Below are 20,388 nucleotides of genomic sequence, written 5' to 3' on the forward strand. Positions count from 1 at the left end.
TCTAAATATACCTACAAATAAAATAAATGTAAATCATAACAAAAAAAAAACAATCATAAAATATTTTTAAAAATGAAAAAAATATGTAATTAACCTAAAAATAAAATAAACGAAAGAATGGATCAAAATATAAAACAAACCTTATATATATATATATATATATATATATATATATATATATATATATATAAACATAAAATATACTACAAATACAATAAATGTCAACTATACCTAAAAATAAAAGAAATGCTAGTCATAACTAAAAACTAAATAATCATAAAATATATCTAAAAATTAAAAAAATATTAATCAATCTTAAAATAAAATAAAGGTAGATAAAAAATGGATCGAAATATAAAACAAGCCTAAGATATATCTATATTTATAAAAAATATCTATATACTAAAAATAAAATAAATGTAAAATATATCTATCGAAATATAAAACAAGCCTAAAATCTATCTGTCTATCTATCTGTCTGTCTATCTGTCTGTCTGTCTGTCTGTCTATCTATCTATCCATCCATCCATCCATCCATCTATCTATCTATCTATCTATCTAGAAAAAATATACCTAAAAATAAAATAAATTTAAATTTTCCTAAAAATAAAATAAATGTAAAATATACCTAAAAATAATATATATAATATATCTAAATCTTAAAAAAATCAAATATAACTGCAAATAAAAACAAACAAAAAAATGTAACTAAAAATAAAATGTGAAATATATATAAATAAACATAAAATATAACAAAAATGTAAATAAATGGAAATGATATCTAATGCCAAAACTTTTTCTAGTTTCAGATAGAGTAGAAAAAGATTAAAGTCCCTTTCAGATTTTTTTTTTTTTTTTTTTATTAGTGTCCTCTTGGGTTGAATCACCTTTACTTCCTGTCCAGTAGAAAAACTAGGACGTAAGCTTAGTATGGAGTGGATGTTTGTAACTTTTCCTAGATTGGGTCCAATCACACTACAACGTACAGCGTCCTGCGTTATGCACTTTTTTGCGCATTGTTGCCCTTATTGAAGCCAATCCCTTTCAGCGGTCTGACTTGTACTCATGAGAAACGTGGCAAAGCAGTTCATGTACCTTTTGTGAGCATGCAGCTTGATGCGTTTTTTTTGCTTGCTGCGTCTTGGGTTCCATTAACAGCAAAGTCTAGGTTCACACCTTGCGTGCGTGTCACCAGCGTGTGCAAGATAGCGCGCTCTTCCGACACGCACATAAACCCGCTGCCCTTTAGCACACGTGCGGCGGGGCCCGCTATTTGTTTTCGGCAAACCCCACGCTTCTGTCTTAATCTCAGCAGCTGTTCAGCAAGGATGCTGGTTGGGAGTTCTGTATTCTCAGAGATGAAATATGGGACAGCAAAGGATGGGCCCCCATTGCGCAATGTACGGAGCTTCTCATGTATGGATGAGAATTCATTTGCAGATTTTTGTATCTATCTGCAGGTGAATAATGAGGAGGATACAGAAGTCAATAAATGCTTTAACCTGTGACCTCCCTCTCCGCCCCCCCACTTGGCGGTCCCTGGTGTCTATACCCCCCCCCCCCCCCCCCCCAGCTCTGCCTGGAACAATTAAAAACTTCCTTAGATGTACAGGGGGGGGGGGGGGGGGGGGCGCGGAGTCCATTCACCACACGTCCCGGTGTCTGGATTAATGAGCCAGCCGCTCGATAACGGCATAAAGCCGGCCAGAGGTTAATGTTCTGCTAATTAACAAAAAAATGGGAGCGCTCCCTCCAGCCGCCATTCTTCCCGCAGCGCCTTCTATTCCTCGCTGGAGCCGCAAGATGGGGCAGGAGGGATGAGTCCTGAATATTAGAGTGTAAGCTCCTGTGCTACAGAGACTGATGTGACTGGCTCAGTGTTCTCTGTACAGCACTGCGGTATATGTCAGAGCTATATAAATGTATAATAATAATAGTGTGTGACTGGGGGGCGCATTAGAGTGTAAGCTCCTCTGGTACAGAGACTGATGTGACTGGCTCAGTGTTCTCTGTACAGCACTGCGGTATATGTCAGAGCTATATACATGTATAATAATAATAGTGTGTGACTGTGGGGGGACATTAGAGTGTAAGCTCCTCTGCTACAGACATTGATGTGAATGGCTCAGTGTTCTGTGTACAGCACTGTGGTATATGTCAGAGCTATATAAATGTGTGACTGTGAAGGGACATTAGAGTGTAAGCTCCCGTGGTGCGGAGATGGTTGTGTTCAGCTCAGTCCCCCACACTGGTATGGCACCGCCATAGACGGTAGAGTTGCGCGCTCTGTGCCATTTCCTCGGAACTCTCACCGTCCAGAACTTATTCCGCACGTCTGAAGTGCCGAAAAAAAAAAAAAAAACACTAATGAAGGGAACGGACACAAGTAAAGATTTCCCCCCTCCAGCGACAATTCACATCTGCAGCAAAATCAATCGCCCATCGATTTCCATTGTACCGTCTTATTTGTTTTGTTCTCCAGTCCCAATCAGTTTTCCGCACCCGGTGCCCGGGCGTCACTCAATGGCCGCAGAAGTAGGGCAGCCAGAGCTGCGCACCTTCCGACCTCGATGGAAGCTTTATATAAGATGTCAGCCATTCGCAGCAGGCGGTGACTAGGAAAGTTCTGAAAGTTTCAGATAACAAGGTGTGTGTCGTCTCTCTGTGACCCCATTAGGGCGATCCGAAGTCACACTTCCCATCAGAGTGTCTGCAAAGATCTTGTCATGTTGTATAGAAATCTGCGTCACATCAGTCTCTGCGCCAGAGGAGCTTACACTCTAATCTCCCCCCCACAGTCACACACTATTATTATTATACATGTATATAGCTCTGATATATACCGCAGTGCTGTACAGAGAACACTAAGCCAGTCCCATCAGTCTCTGTACCAGAAGAGCTTACACTCTAATGTCCCCCCACAGTCACACACTATTATTATACAATTATATAGCTCTGACATATACCGCTGCGCTGTACAGAGAACACTGAGCCAGTCACATCAGTCTCTGTACCAGAGGAGCTTACACTCTAATGTCACATACTAATATTATACATTTATATAGCTCTGACATATACCGCAGTGCTGTACAGAGAACACTGAGCCAGTCACATCAGTCTCTGTACCAGAAGAGCTTACACTCTAATGCCCCCCCACAGTCACACACTATTATTATTATACATTTATATAGCTCTGACATATACCGCAGCGCTGTACAGAGAACACTGAGCCAGTCCCATCCGTCTCTGTACCAGAGGAGCTTACACTCTAATGTCACATACTAATATTATATATTTATATAGCTCTGACATATACCGCAGTGCTGTACAGAGAACACTGAGCCAGTCACATCAGTCTCTGTACCAGAAGAGCTTACACTCTAATGCCCCCCCACAGTCACACACTATTATTATTATACATTTATATAGCTCTGACATATACCGCAGTGCTGTACAGAGATCACTGAGCCAGTCACATCAGTCTCTGTACCAGAAGAGCTTACATTCTAATGTCCCCCCCCCCCCCCCCAGTCACAGACTATTATTATTATTATATATTTATATATACTATATACTATATTTATATGTACTCACTTTTGTTGCCAGAGGTTTAGACATTAATGGCTGTGTGTTGAGTTATTTTGAGAGGACAGCAAATTTACACTGTTATACAAGCTGTTCACTCACTACTTTACATTGGAGACAAGTGTCATTTCTTCAGTGTTGTCACATGAAAAGATATAATACAATATTTACAAAAAATGGGAGGGGTGTACTTACTTTTGTGAGATACTGTAGCTGTGTTCCATTGGGGAGATGTCCATTAACTTCCTGTCCTGTCGATATCGCAATCTCCTAAATCATCCATCCTTTTATGCCTCCATGCTTTATTTTGAAATCACTTTGAAAAACACCCCCCAGCATTTCTGGCTGCAGCCATCTTGAGTCAGGGCAGATGATTCATGTAGCATTTACTTTCTGGAATCCATCTGCCCTTAGCTCTGACATGCAGGCAGGAGGGTGTGCTTAGCTGAGAAAGCCCCTCCTTCCCTTCTGAAGACTCCTGGGATGTATGACACCATTGGCCATCATTGACCTAGGCAAGAAACCAGTAAGCAACTGCAGAAATGTAAAACAAAAGGTCAAAATAAGTGAATAAAATAAACCTTCCTATCTATTAACTAATGCTAGCAGCATGAGGATTAAAACTAGTCAATGTTGATTGGGAGAGTGAAGTTCCACTTTAACCACTTTCCTGACCAGCCGCCGCTGTAATACGGTGGCAGGTCGGCTCTCCTGCGCGAATCGCCGTAGCTGTACGGGAGCGTGCCCGCGGGTTGGGCGGACTCCATGTCCACTGGCAACCCGCGATTGCCTAGTACAGAGGCAGAATGGGGCTCTGCCTTTGTAAACAACCGGATCCCCTTTCTGATAGGGAACATGACAGAGATCTACTGTTCCCAGTGATCGGGAATTGTGATCACTGTCATATCCCTGGCAGCCCATCCCCCATATAGTTAGGACACACCCAGGGAACACAGTTAACCACTTTATCACTTATCAGTTATAAGTGTCAATTATTTTTTATATTTATTTTATATTTTACATGATTTATATAAAGCCGCATACACACGGGGCGGACTGTCTGGCCAACTTAGTCCGTCAGACAATCCGACGGACAGTCCGTCATACTTTCGAATGAACGGACTTGACCACACACACCACTTTTTGAGCGGACTAATACGGCGTACTAAGTCCGCCATACTATCCGCCCTACTTTTGAAATGAACGGACTCGCCCACACACGCGGAGGAAAGTCGGCTCATTTCGAGCACGTCTCGAGGTAGGCGGGGCCCGCGAAGGAGACGTCGCTGACCCCGCCGCCTGGAATGGACTTAAAGGGGAACCCCAACGCCGAAAAAAATCGGCGTGGGGGTCCCCCCAAGTCCACAACAGACCCTTGTCCGAGCACGCTACCCGGCCGGCCAGGAAAGGGGGGCGAGCGAGCGCCCCCCCTCCTGAGCCGTACCAGGCCGCGTGCCCTCAACATGGGGGGGTGCCTTGGGGAAGGGGGGGCCGCGCGGCCCCCCCACCCCAAAGCACCTTGTCCCCATGTTGATAAGGACAAGGGCCTCTTCCCGACAACCCTGGCCGTTGGTTGTCGGGGTCTGCGGGCGGGGGGCTTATCGGAATCCAGGAGCCCCCTTTAATAAGGGGGCCCCCGGATACCGGCCCCCCCACCCTATTTGAATGAGTATGGGGTACAATGTACCCCTACCTATTCACCTGTAATATAAAAGTACAAAAAAAAACACAACACACGAGATAAAATACTTTATTGCACAGCTCCGGGGATCTTCCGTCTTCGGGGGTCTTCTCGCCGGACTCCTCCGCTATCTTCTTGTAGCTCTTTTGCTAGCGGAGGAGTCCGGCTTTCTTCCTCGCCGCCGGCCTCTTCTCCCGACTTCGGGGGTCTTGTCCCCCTCTTCGTTTCTTCTGCCGGGCCACCGCGCCTTCTTATAGCTCTTTTACAGGCGGTGGCCCGGTCTTCTGTCGCCGCCGCCACCTTCCGTTCTTCTTCTTCTTCTTCTTCTTCTCCAGGAGATGTTGCCTCGACGATCTCTCTGGCCGGAATGCCAGGAACGCACTGCGCGGCCACTTATATAGGGACAAGGGGCGGTGTCACATGGCTTTATGTCACATGGGTTGGTGTCACATGGTGACCCCGCCCCCTTACGATGTCATAGTCCCCATGTGACATCAACCCATGTGACCAACCCATGTGACATAAAGCCATGTGACACCGCCCCTTGTCCCTATATAAGTGGCCGCGCAGTGCGTCCCTGGCATTCCGGCCGGAGAGATCGTCGAGGCAACATCTCCTGGAGAAGAAGAAGAAGAAGAAGAACGGAAGGCGGCGGTGACGGCGGCGACAGAAGACCGGGCCATCGCCTGTAAAAGAGCTATAAGAAGGCACGGTGGCCCGGCAGAAGAACCGAAGAGGGGGACAAGACCCCCGAAGTCGGGAGAAGAGGCCGGCGGCGAGGAAGAAAGCCGGACTCCCCTGCTAGCAAAAGAGCTACAAGAAGATAGCGGAGGAGTCGGGCGAGAAGACCCCCGAAGACGGAAGACCCCCAGAGCTGTGCAATAAAGTATTTTATCTCGTTCTCGATCTCGTTATCTCGTTTATCTTTTTTCGGCGTTGGGGTTCCCCTTTAAGTCCATACCATGCGGCAGGGCCAGCGACGTCTCCTTCGCAGGTCCCGCCTACCTGGATACCCGCACGAAATGAGCGGACTTTTCTCCGGGCGGGAAAAGTCCGCTCATTTCAAAAGTACGGCGGACTGGCATACACACGGGCGGATTGTCCGCGAAATGCGAGTCCGACGGACAGTATTACTGAAATTCCGAAATACTTAGTCCGCCAGACTGCACGCTGAAAAAGTCCGCTGAAGCCCACACACGAGCGGACTGTCCGCTGAAATGTTTTTTTCGGCGGACTAAGTAGGCCAGACAGTCCGCCCGTGTGTACGCGGCTTAACTTATATAGATAAGATATATATGTATCTATATATAGATATATATAAATATAAAATATTATATATATATATATATATATATATATATATATATATATATATATATATATATATATATATATATATATATATATATATATATAATTTTATATTTATAATATATATATATATATATAGATAGATAGATATATATAGATACACACACACACACACACACATATATATATATATATATATATATATATATATATATATATATATATATATAGCGGGACCATCCTTATTGCGCAGCGCGACTCGCGCATGCGCAGTAGGGAACCGGGAAATGAAGCCGAAAAGGCTCCACTTCCTGATTCCCATACCCAAGATGGCGGCGGCAGCACCCGAGAGAAGATTGAGAGATCGGCTTCGGGTGCCGACATCGCGGGCGCGCTGGGCGGGTAAGTGTCCTTATTTTAAAAGTCAGCAGCTGCAGTATTTGTAGCTGCTGGCTTTAAAAAAAAAAAAATGGCAGAACTCCTGGCGGACTCCCGCTTTAACTATATAAGTTATATAAATCGTGTATAATAATACTAATAATAATATTGGCCTAAACTGATGAATAAATATGTTTATATATATATATATATATATATATATATATATATATAATTTTTTTTTGGATACGCATCATAGCAAAAAGTACAAATGTATTTATTTATTTATTTATTTTCTAAATTGTCGCTCTTCGTTTGTTTATAGCGCAAAGAAATAAAAACCGCAGAGGTGATCAAATACCACCAAAATAAATCTCTTTTTGTGGGGAAAAAAAGACATCAATTTTATTTGGGTACAGCGTCGCACAACCGCGCAATTGTCAGTTAAAGCGACGCAGTGCCGTATCTCAAAAAATGGCCTGGTCATTAAGGGGGTAAATCCTTCCGGGGCTGAAGTTGTTAACATGTATGTGAGAAGTGTCAGAAGTGGCTGGGTAGGTTGCTGTGTTTGTAATACAATGTTGCAAATAATCTTTTTATGAGAAGTGGAATGAAACATTGTATTAGCTACATTTGTATCAAAATGTTTAGAAATAAAAGGAAATTGGAGCTGCAATGGCTTCGGCTAGGTTCACTTCTATGCAGGTGCGGGACTGTATGTGAATCGCACGCTTTTCCTGCAGCGATTTCTGTGTGTTGCCCGCACCGCATTCATGAGAACTATTGCAGGTCAGTGGGGCCCTTAAATTTGCCCATCAGAGTTCCCCTTAACATAAAATGTGCTCGTCCGAGTTCCCCTTAACATAAAATGTGCCCATTAGTGTGTCCTTTGACATAAAATGTGCCTATCAGAACGCCCCTTAACATAAAATGTGCCCATTAACATGCCCCTTATGTTAAGAGGCACACTGATGGGCACATCTGATGTAAAGGAGCAATCTGATGGGGCACTTGATGTAAAGGAGCAATCTGATGGGGCACTTGATGTAAAGGAGCAATCTGATGGGGCACTTGATGTAAAGGAGCAATCTGATGGGGCACTTGATGTAAAGGAGCAATCTGATGGGGACACCTGATGTAAAGAAAAGAAGCACTCTGATGGACACACCTGATGTAACGGAGAGCACTCTGATGGGCACACCTGATGTAATGGAGAGCTCTCTGATGGGCATAACTGATGTAACGGAGAGCACTCTGATGGGGACACCTGATGTAAAGGAGTAATCTGATGGGGCACTTGATGTAAAGAGGCACTCTTATGGGGCACCGGATGTAAAGGAGCATTGTGGTGGGGACAACTGATCTAAAGGGGAACTCTGGTGGGGACACCTGATGTAAAGGACCACTCTGATGGGGCACCTGATGTAAAGGGGAATTGTGATGGGAACAACTAATGTAAAGGGCACTCTGATGGGCACACCTGATGTGATGGGGAAACCTGATGTAAGGAAGCCCTCTGATCAGTGGCGTCCCGTATTGCAAGGTGCAGGGGCGCCGACCCCCTATCCATGTGTCCGACCCCCTAATCTACATGCGGGGTGCCAGGTGCATGGATTCTTGTAGGTTTTTTTTTTAAAGCATGTGATTAGAGACAGAAACTGTAATAGTCTTAAAAAAAGGGTGGGCTCATCCAGTTGATTCTCCTCCCAGCCAAACAGGAAGTGGATTTTGAGACTCTCCCTCCCGGAGGGAAGTGCTGCCCCCTTCATAGATGGGGTAAGTGTGGGACTGACTAGGGGGGGTTGCGATTGACCTGACCAACTGACCAACCCACTGGTGGGGGGCATTGCTTGCCCCCCCCCCCAAAAAAACACTAGCTGCCATCGGCCACTGATGACAACACCTAGTGTAAGTGGGGCGCTCTGATGAGGACCCCCATATAAGGTATAAGGGGGCACTGTGATGGGGGAACCTTATATAATGGGGTATCCTTCTATTGGGACAACTGATTTAAGGAAGCACACAGATGGGAGACACCAGATGTAAAGAGGCCTTCCATTGCAGAAACCTGTAAGGTGGCACTCTGATGGGATTACCTGATGTAAAATGGCACTCTGATGGGAATACCTCATGTAAGGTGGCACTCTGATGAGAATACCTCATGTAAGGTGGCACTCTGATGGGATTACCTGATGTAAGGTGGCACTCTGATGGGAATACCTCATGTAAGGTGTCACTCTGATGGCATTAGCTGATGTAAGGTGGCACTCTGATGGGAATACCTGATGGGATTACCTGATTGCCTGATGTAAGGTGGCACTCTGATGGGAATACCTCATGTAAGGTGGCACTCTGATGGGAATACCTCATGTAAGGTGGCACTCTGATTGGAATACCTGATGCAAGGTGGCACTCTGATGGGATTACCTGATGTAAGGTGGCACTCTGATGGGAATACCTCATGTAAGGTGGCACTCTGATGGGAATACCTCATGTAAGGTGGCACTCTGATTGGAATACCTGATGCAAGGTGGCATTCTGATGGGAATACCTCATATAAGGTGGCACTCTGATGGGAATACCTCATGTAAGGTGGCACTCTGATGGGAATACCTCATGTAAGGTGGCACTCTGATGGTAACACATTACTTAAGGGAGCATTTTGTTGGGGACACCTGATATAAGGGGGTACTTTGATGGTGGCGACTGATTTATGGGGGTAGTTTGATAGGGGCACCCAATGTAATGAATTGCTCTGGTAGGGGCACCTGATGTAAGGGAGGGGACATCCAGTTTACATTTGCAGAGTATTACCAGACAGTGTGGAGGAAACAGTAACAAAGGTGTCAGAGAGCACGGCTTGCAACAAAAAAAAAGGAAAGCAGACGCATACAAACTTTCATGGTACAGACTTGACATTCGGACCTCGACCAAAAGAAGAGTTTAGAGACTGGACCTCCTTGAATTTTATCGCAATACCACTGATATAGTATAATAACTTGCAAATTAGGTTGCAACAAAAAAAAATGCGATCCTTGGTGGAAATTGCGCGCCCAGGAAGCGCAAGAGTTAACGCGATTGAGCCAGACACTTCTTAGGATTCATGGGCTTCTTCGAGCTCTTCATTATCTCCCTCTCCAGAGCTAATTACCTCCATCTCCATTCATGCACAGGCAGATAAGGGCACTAATTAAACCAAGCCGTCTAATTTTCCTCTTTCTCTTCTCCGTCCACTGTCCCCCCCCCCCTCCACCCCCAAGCAAGCGGCAGGAAATAAATCACACCCGCTCCTCGCCTCTGCCCGGTCAATGGATGGATATCGGTCGGCGGGAGATATAACAGGCTCGCCTGCGGATAACATCGATCGCCATGTGGACTGAGCGCTGCCCGGTTGACTTGGCGTTCTCCGATAAGGTGCTGGCAGAGGGAGAAAATACCGGCGTAGAAGGAGGCCAGGCGGCACGCGCGTCCCGGGCGGACACAAGACCGCTAAAGCCGGCTGCGCTCTAGCAGATTTTGCAAATGAACATTCATGGTAATTCATATGAACATTCAGACTTTCGAGAACGTGACAAACGTCGTACCAACGTACTTCTGAGAACATTTACTTTTAACAATTCGTTTTGGAGTGAATGGACTTTCCTGAATGAAAACCACATTCACCGTTAGAAATATGTTCATTCTAGGAACATTTTCCATCACTGAGATTGAAAATCAATGCGGTTTCAACCCCACTAACAATTAGAAAATTGAAGGAACATTCTTGAAGCAATGACTTGTTGGTAGTGTATGGCCAGCTGAAGACCGTGAGACCATCGGTCAGTGTTCCCTGTGCAGGGTCAGCTCTCTGGATGAGCAGCGCACATGGAGACAGACACTAGGAAAGCATGTAGTTCAGGGTGAAAAGTCCTTAAAGGACGATTGGTGAGAGGACTGCGTCTATGGAAGTGCTGAACCCCCACAATACACATAAAAAGGACATCTAGAACTGTCCATGACTTATAACCAAACATGTATCCCTCATTCTCATGTCATGATGGGAAGTATTATAATCTCTAGATTTCTATTCACATTTATAGTTATCCTTTTTTTTTTTGTAGCCCTGATGAAGTAGTGGTTTGGTCCCTGAAACGTGCTAAGGACAGGGCAGAATGTTAAGAACAGGGAGAGTGTTAAGGGCATGGAAGAGTGGTAAGGACAGGCAAGAATGGTGAGGTTGGAGAAGAGTGGTAAGGACAGAAGAGAGTGGTAAGGGCATGGGAGAGAGTGAGGTCAAGGAAGAGTGGTAAGGTCAGGGGAGAGTGGTAATGATAGGCAAGTGTGGTTAGGGTAGCGAAGAGTGGTAAGGACGGGCAAGAGTGGTGAAGGTAGAGAAGAGTGGTAAGGACAGGGATGAGTGGTAAGGGCAGGGCAGAGTGGTAAAAGCAGGGAGATTGTTAAGGGCATGGAAAAGTGGTAAGGACAGGCAAGAATGGTGAGGTTGGAGAAGAGTGGTAAGGACAGAAGAGAGTGGTAAGGGCATGAGAGAGAGTGAGATCAACGAAGAGTGGTAAGGTCAGGGGAGAGTGGTAATGACAGGCAAGTGTGGTTAGGGTAGAGAAGAGTGGTAAGGGCCGGGGAGAGTGGTAAGGGCAGGGAAGAGTAGTAAGGACAGGGCAGAGTGGTAAGAGCAGGGAGAGTGTTAACGGCATGGAAGAGTATTAATTGCAGGGAAACGTGGTAAGGGCAGGGGGCAAGGCAGAGTGGTAAAGACAGGCAAGAATGGTGAGGGTAGCGAAGAGTGGTAGGGAAGGGCAAGAGTGGTGAAGGTAGAGAAGAGTGGTAAGGGCATGGAAGAGCGGTAAGGGCAGGGGAGAATGGTAAGGGCAGGGGAGAGCGGTATGGACAAGGAAGAGTGTCATGGGCAGGGAAGAGCGGTAAGGACAAGGGAGAATGTTAAGGACAGGGGAGAGTGGTAAGGTAATGACAGTTAAGATCGGTGAGGGTAGAGAAGAGTGGTAAAGGCAGGGTAGAGCGGTAAGGACAGGGATGAGTGGTAAGGGCAGGGCAGAGTGGTAAGAGAGGGGAGAGTGTTGGGAGAGTGGTAAGGACAGGCAAGAATGGTAATGGCAGGGTAGAGTGGTATAGACAGGGAAGAGTGGTAAGGACCCTGTTTTTTGCTTAGCTTTGCATTCTATAAGTACAGGGGTAGCCATGTTAGCTCATTACATATGTAGCCCCTCCTTCCTATTGTGCAGAGTTGTGATTTTCTGGAAGGCTATAGGTCACGTCTGACAGATAGGGGGGGGCGCAGAGCACTGTGACCTGAGCCCACCCAGTTGTGTGACAATAGCGACTGAATATTCTCTTATTGCTATGGGTACCCAACCGGATTTTTCATTGCAGGCCAAAGACTCAAATAAAGGTGACTCTGTGATCCCAGGACATGGCCCAGGACTCGGTCTTATCAGTACTGAGGTCCAAGATTCGGAACTGTCCCAGCAAATCCAGGACAGTTGGCACCTACAGCGATGGGTGTGGGCACGGCTAGTTGTATTCTCTTCCAGGGCAGCATGTGATAGGGTGACAACATCGGTGCACAGTTGGGAGACGGTTGTCACCCTATAACAAGGACCCTTAGCACCAGATATTTTATTGAAGGCTGCAGATTATAAAAGATCGAAAACTTATAAAAAGGACAATAATGTGCTAAAATGTATATCAGCTTTTAGTGATTAGATCTACATGAAGGATTATATTGGGAATAATTTGTGGTATTACAGAGGGAAGGAAAGTTTTTCATGTGTCTGCGGTTGCCCATTTGTTTATAATGATGTTAGGTAAGAGTGAGACGGCCAGATGACATATCGGTGAACAGTATCTCTTTGTCCTTACGGAAGAAATGTGATATTGGTCAGCATTTCATGTCCTTGCTTCATGCCCCATAAAACCAAGGGGGGGAGGGGGAGAATAACAGCTCCCCGCAAAACCATAAAGAGGCCCCTCCTCCGGCTCCGTGCGCAATCCGGAGAGAGAGCCGAAAGTGTCAGGCCCCTGTGAAATGATCGCACCCGTCTACGGGGGGAGAGAAATGCCTGACGATGGTGTGAGGAGGACATAGACAGCCCAGATTGTTATTATATCAAGGGTGCGTCCGTCCATCCGTCTGTCTGTCTGTCTTTCCACCCTCCGCTTTCCTTACCTTCCTAAAACAGAAGGAAATATATATATCAGAACCATTCATACCCAGTATATTACTAAAGGACCCCCACTTCATACAATAAGCAGGTATCTTATTGTTCCCCAAGTACAACTCCATAGATGCCAAGTCATGCATTGATGAGAGCCAACAAGCTTGAAACGATCATACTGTATACAAGTGTACTATGTACCCCATACTTATTATATATGGGGCCCCCCTTATTATTAAAGGGGTTTCCAGATTCCGGAAAAAAAAACCCTTGCCTTCAGACCCCCACAACCACCGGGCCTGGGTTGTGGGGAAGAGGTCCTTGTATTCATCAACATGGGTAAAGGTGGTTTGCAGGGGGGTTAATGGCTTTATATTTAGGATGTATCCAGTGTATAAACCAGAGGCTCTGGATGGACAGTTGGATAAATGGCTCTATATTTAAGATTTATCTGGTCTATAAACCAGAGGCTCTGGATGGACATTTGGATAAATGGTTCTATATTTAGGATGAATCTGGTTTATAAACCAGAGGCTCTGGATGGACAGTTGGATAAATGGCTCTATATTTAGGATGAATCCGGTGTATAAATCAGAGGATCTGGATGGACAGTTGGATAAATGGCTCTATATTTAGGATGTACCGGGTGTATAAATCAGAGGCTCTTGATGAACAGTTGGATAAATGGCTCTATATTTAGGATGTACCGGGTGTATAAATCAGAGGATCTGGATAGACATTTGGATAAATGGTTCTATATTTAGGATGCATCCTGTCTATAAACTAGAGGATCTGGATGGACAGTCGGATAAATAGCTCTATATTTAGGATGTATTTGATCTATAAACCAGAGGCTCTGGATGGACAGTTGGATAAATGGTTCTATATTTAGGATGTATGCGGTCTATAAACTAGAGCATCTGGATGGACAGTTGGATAAATGGCTCTTTAGTTAGGATGTATCCGGTCTCTAAACTAGAGGCTCTGGATGAACAGTTGGATAAATGGCTCTATATTTAGAATGTACCAGGTGTGTAAACCAGAGGCTCTGGATGGACAGTTGGATAAATGGCTCTATATTTAGGATGAATCCGCTCTATAAACCAGAGGCTCTGGATGGACAGTTGGACAAATTGTTCTATATTTAGTATGTATCTGATCTATAAACCAGAGGCTCTGGATGGACAGTTGGATAAATGATTCTATATTTAGGATGTATCCGGTCTATAAAGCAGAGGCTCTGGATGGACAGTTGGATAAATTCTTCTATATTTATGTTGTATCCAGTCTATATACAAGCAGCTCTGGATGGACATTCGGTGTAAGCGGAAATGTCTATATTGTCAGTTCAGTTTCTGGATCTGGTGACATGTAAACATCTCGTGTTTTCGGAAGGATCTGCTGTACTCACACTGACAGTCGGCCTCTCCCCATGCTCGGCGAGCTCACACCCTGTCTAAATATTGCACGCTCAGATTGAGTTACTGTAATGTCACATTATCGGTTACGCTAAATCCAATGATACGTTACATATCTGACTTTCCATGTAAACACCGACACACAACACACAACTTTGATGGAAAACACCAACCTTAAAGAAGAACTCCGGGTACAGTTTTTTAATATCTTTTTATTGGATAGTTTTCCCTTACCTGTACAGCAGTTGTCTGTCCTTTGATTTTTATACAGTGCATCTGGAGAGTATTCATAGCTCTTCACTTTCACCACATTTTGTTATGTTACAGCCTTATTCCAAAATGGATTAAATTGATTATTTTCCTAAAAATTCTACAAATACCCCGTGATGACAACATGAAAGAAATTTGTTTTGAAATCTTTGCAAATATATAAAAAAATAAACAAATCCCATGTACAGAAGTATCTCAGCCTTTGCACAATACTTTGGTGAAGCTCCTTTGGCACCAATTACAGCCTCAAGTCTTTTTGAGTAGTGATGGCCGAACGGTTCGCCCGGCGGTCGTTTCGCGGCGAATTTCCGACATTCGCGGTCCGCACGTTCGAACGCCTTTTTCCGTCGTTCGCCGCGGCGGACTTACGTGTTTAATGTATACAAGAGCTTTAACCTTTGGTGACACGTTTATCATGTGATACAGGACAGCCAATTGAGACATGACAGCACATGGACACTTGTACATTCCCCCTAACCTATAAATACACCCGATCCGGTGGCCATTTTACATTCTTTCTTCTGTTAAGATAGGGACAGGTTCCTGTGTGGAGTAGGGAGAGATAAACCACTAGCTATTTGGTACACAAAAGTTCTTTTCAGGACTGGTATAGGTGTTAGGTGTTGATAGGTTTGCTGTGCTGCTGATTCTTGCAGCAGCCTGAGTGTCTTTTGTTAGTTTAGAGAAAGGGAAAGGACGGTGTATGCTACAGGGACAGCCAGATTAGTCTTTCATCATCATCATCATCATCATCATCATTAGCTGTTACTATCAAGGTCCACAAAAGAGCTGTTCCAGTAACCACTAATCGTTCTCTTTTTTTGCCAATTTGTATAGGGACAGGAAGGAAGCAGTGTTGTCAGGCAGTGAGGGTAATTTTAAAGACTTGCTGTTATTATTAGTTCCACAAAGGTTCTTTTCAGGACTGGTATCAGTGGTACAGTAATAGGCTTGTACATGTATAATATTCTTTCTTCCAAATATAGAAAGGATATTATACTTGACTGCTGCCCTTCTGCTGCAGTCTGCTAAACATTCACAACTCACTTGTTCCACAAAAGTTCTTATAAGGACTGGTAACTTGGTATAGGGTGCTACGGTACATAGGCTTGAGTGCGGTACAGTCTGCTGTTCTGTAAGGACCGCTATCGGTCCACAATAGATAGGGTTGACGTGCACCACTGCTGACCGCTGCCCTATACTGCAGCAGTCCTTCAGCGGTATAGGGACTGACGTACAGTCTGCTAATCACTAACACACAACCTGCTTGTTCCACAAAAGTTCTTATAAGGACTGGTAACTTGGTATAGGGTGCTACGGTACATAGGCTTGAGTGCGGTACAGTCTGCTGTTCTGTAAGGACCGCTATCGGTCCACAATAGATAGGGTTGACGTGCACCACTGCTGACCGCTGCCCTATACTGCAGCAGTCCTTCAGCGGTATAGGGACTGACGTACAGTCTGCTAAACACTAATACACAACCTGCTTGGTCCACAAAAGTTCTTATAAGGACTGGTAACTTGGTATAGGGTGCTACGGTACATAGGCTTGAGTGCGGTACAGTCTGCTGTTCTGTAAGGACCGCTATCGGTCCACAATAGATAGGGTTGACGTGCACCACTGCTGACCGCTGCCCTATACTGCAGCAGTCCTTCAGCGGTATAGGGACTGACGTACAGTCTGCTAAACACTAATACACAACCTGCTTGGTCCACAAAAGTTCTTATAAGGACTAGTAACTTGGTATAGGGTGCTACGGTACATAGGCTTGAGTGCGGTACAGTCTGCTGTTCTGTAAGGACCGCTATCGGTCCACAATAGATAGGGTTGACGTGCACCACTGCTGACCGCTCACCTATACTGCAGCAGTCCTTCAGCGGTATAGGGACTGACGTACAGTCTGCTAATCACTAACACACAACCTGCTTGTTCCACAAAAGTTCTTATAAGGACTGGTAACTTGGTATAGGGTGCTACGGTACATAGGCTTGAGTGCGGTACAGTCTGCTGTTCTGTAAGGACCGCTATCGGTCCACAATAGATAGGGTTGACGTGCACCACTGCTGACCGCTGCCCTATACTGCAGCAGTCCTTCAGCGGTATAGGGACTGACGTACAGTCTGCTAAACACTAATACACAACCTGCTTGGTCCACAAAAGTTCTTATAAGGACTGGTAACTTGGTATAGGGTGCTACGGTACATAGGCTTGAGTGCGGTACAGTCTGCTGTTCTGTAAGGACCGCTATCGGTCCACAATAGATAGGGTTGACGTGCACCACTGCTGACCGCTGCCCTATACTGCAGCAGTCCTTCAGCGGTATAGGGACTGACGTACAGTCTGCTAAACACTAATACACAACCTGCTTGGTCCACAAAAGTTCTTATAAGGACTGGTAACTTGGTATAGGGTGCTACGGTACATAGGCTTGAGTGCGATACAGTCTGCTGTTCTGTAAGGACCGCTATCGGTCCACAATAGATAGGGTTGACGTGCACCACTGCTGACCGCTCACCTATACTGCAGCAGTCCTTCAGCGGTATAGGGACTGACGTACAGTCTGCTAAACACTAATACACAACCTGCTTGGTCCACAAAAGTTCTTATAAGGACTGGTAACTTGGTATAGGGTGCTACGGTACATAGGCTTGAGTGCGGTACAGTCTGCTGTTCTGTAAGGACCGCTATAGGTCCACAATAGATAGGGTTGACGTGCACCACTGCTGACCGCTCACCTATACTGCAGCAGTCCTTCAGCGGTATAGGGACTAAGAGTTTTGTCACAGGGTCATTTAAAAAATGACATGCAGAGGAAGAGGCAGGCCCTTCCGCAGGGGTGGTAGGGGTAGGGCAGGAGCAACAGGCTTGAGCCAAAGTGGGAAGTTGCAGAAGGTGCGTTCAATTACTTTAAAGGATGCACCAGACTTGGTTGAGTGGCTCGCTCAGCCTTACTCTTCTGCACCCTCCTCATCCTCTCGATCTGCACCCTCTTCTTCACTCTCTGCTATGTGCACCCCCAAAGACACTACCACCAACAACACGACCACCACCACCACCACCACATACCTTCCGCTTGAGTCACTGGAATTATATTCCGATCCATATCAAGAGGACATTTCTGATGCGCAGCCACTCTTGGTATTGGATCAGGAAGAGGAGGTAGCAACAAGCGCTACTCAGCAGTCTGACGCCAGTACCCAGATCAGCCCAAGGAGGAGGTTGGTCCCCGGTGTTGCTGCCTACTCCGAGATCTCTACTTATAGCGGTGGGGAAGGTGACGTTGATGATGACGTGTCTAGTGATGTCACGTGGGTGCCCACAAGAGAGGAAGAGGAGGGGAGTTCAGAGGGAGATATGGACCAGCAGATAGGGAGGAGAAGCAGCAATGACTTACATTGCACAGCAGGGACAAAGCAGACTGCAAATGTATCAGGAGCGAGTCATCGACCATGTACGGTCACATCTGGCGCTCCCAGGACACCGGCACATGGCTCCGCAGTGTGGGCTTTTTTTAACGTGTCCGCTGCTGACAATAGCGTTGCCATCTGCAATCTTTGCAGTCAACGCGTTAGTCGCGGTAAGCCCAATACTCACCTAGGGACGACCGCCTTAAGAAGGCACATGAGCAGCCATCACCGAGCCCAGTGGGAGCAACGGAACACACAAAGCCACACTGCAGGCTCTCACCGTCCAGCCTCGTCTTCTACTTCTCCTTCTCCTCTCTCCTCACAATTGTCCTCCACTCCACCTTCCATCACGCCAAGCTCACATTTTTCTGCAAAAAGGCAGGCTTCCGTGGGCCTAATGTTTGAGCGTAAAAAAATGATGATGCCGGATAACCCTCTTGCCCAACGGTTGGCGGCTGGCTTGTCAGAACTCATAGCCCGCCAACTACTGCCATATAAACTGGTGGACTCGGAGGCCTTTCGCAAATTTGTGGCCATTGGAACACCACAATGGAAGGTCCCAGGAAGGAAGTATTTCTCAGAGAAGGGCATCCCAGAGCTATATGGCCATGTTCAGCGGCAAGTGAATGTATCTCTGGCACACAGTGTCGGTGCCAAGATACATCTGACCACAGACACGTGGTCTAGCAAACACGGGCAGGGAAGGTATATCAGTTTTACTGCCCACTGGGTGAACCTTCTGACGGCCGTCAAGCATGTAACCCGTGGCACCCGTGTAGATTTGGTTTTACCGCCACGGATTGCATGCAGGCCTGACTCTTCTTCTCCTCCTCCTACTCCATCCTCCTCCCTCTCCTCCTCAGCTGCCTCCTCCTTTTCCGCTGCTAGCGTCTCTTCCACTGCACCGCCCAAGCTCCCCAGAACCTATTCCACATGCCAGGTGAGACGTTGCCATGCCGTGCTGCGTCTGTTGTGCCTGGAAGCAAAGAGCCACACTGGCCCGGCACTCCTTTCAGCTTTGCGTTCACAGGCAGATGAGTGGCTAACACCGCTCAATTTGACAGTTGGTAAAGTGGTGTGTGACAACGGTGCCAATCTGCTTAGCGCATTGAAACAGGGCAAAATCACGCACGTGCCGTGCATGGCACACGTCTTAAACTTGGTCGTGCAGCGATTCCTTGTCAAATACCCTGGGGTCCAGGACATCTTGCGGCAGGCAAGGAAAATCTCGGCCCATTTCAGAAGATCTTACACGGCCATGGCTCGCCTTGCTGACATTCAGCGGCGACACCATCTGCCGGTCAGACGTCTTATTTGCGATTGCCCGACGCGATGGAACTCAACCTTCTATATGCTTGATAGGCTGCTCCAGCAGAAACGTGCAGTTAACGTCTACCTGTATGAACTCTGCGAAAGAAACGGTTCTGGGGAGCTGGGTTTTTTTTCACCGCGCCAGTGGCTGCTCATGCGCGACACATGCAGACTTCTGCGGCCATTTGAGGAGATCACCAAACTGGTCAGTCGCAGCCATGGCGCCATCAGTGACATGGTACCTTATGCCTTCTTTCTGGAGCGTGCATTGCGTCGTGTCATTGATCAGGCTGTGGAGGAGCAGGAGCGGGAAGATGAGGAAGTCGCAATGCTGGATGAATTCCCAGGGGGGGCTACTCTATCTGAGACAAGTCAACAACAGGAGTCTGATGAGGAGTCAGAGGAGGATGGTGCCGGGGCGGATGAGCAGGAGCAAGAAGAGCATGCTTTAAACCTTTCTGGGATCCCTGTTGTGCGAGGATGGGGAGAGGAGAATGAAGAGGACGACATTATCCTGGATGATGAGCAGGAGCCAGGCCACCACACCGCTTCCACTTTAGTGCAAATGGGGGCCTTCATGCTCCAGTGTTTTAATAGGGACCCCCGTATAAAAAGCATGAGGGTCAAGGACCAGTACTGGGTGGCAACGTACTTAGACCCCCGGTACAAACACAAAATGGCGGAAATGTTACCGCCGTCGCAGAGGGCTGTCAGAATGCAGCACTTCCAGGCCTTGCTTCGAGAAATGCTGCATTCTGCTTTTGCGTGCGCTGGCAGAGGAGCAATTCCCACTCCCAGAGAAGGATTTGCGGGTACCAATCCAACAGCGCCTGCAAGAAGAGGCCGGTTTGAAGAT

General features: G+C 46.3%; 1 protein-coding gene across 1 annotated transcript in view; it reads left to right on the forward strand.

The window, feature by feature from the left end:
• The window catches only part of ARID3C (AT-rich interaction domain 3C), a 301,212-nt gene that overhangs the window by 205,485 nt on the left and 75,339 nt on the right, over nt 1–20,388 (forward strand). The gene's annotated exons all lie outside the window — the stretch shown is intronic.

The sequence above is a fragment of the Lithobates pipiens genome, unplaced genomic scaffold, assembly GCF_037356315.1.
Source record: "Lithobates pipiens isolate NorthernLeopardFrog02 unplaced genomic scaffold, aLitPip1_a1.2 Scaffold_19, whole genome shotgun sequence".
Classification (NCBI taxonomy): domain Eukaryota; kingdom Metazoa; phylum Chordata; class Amphibia; order Anura; family Ranidae; genus Lithobates; species Lithobates pipiens.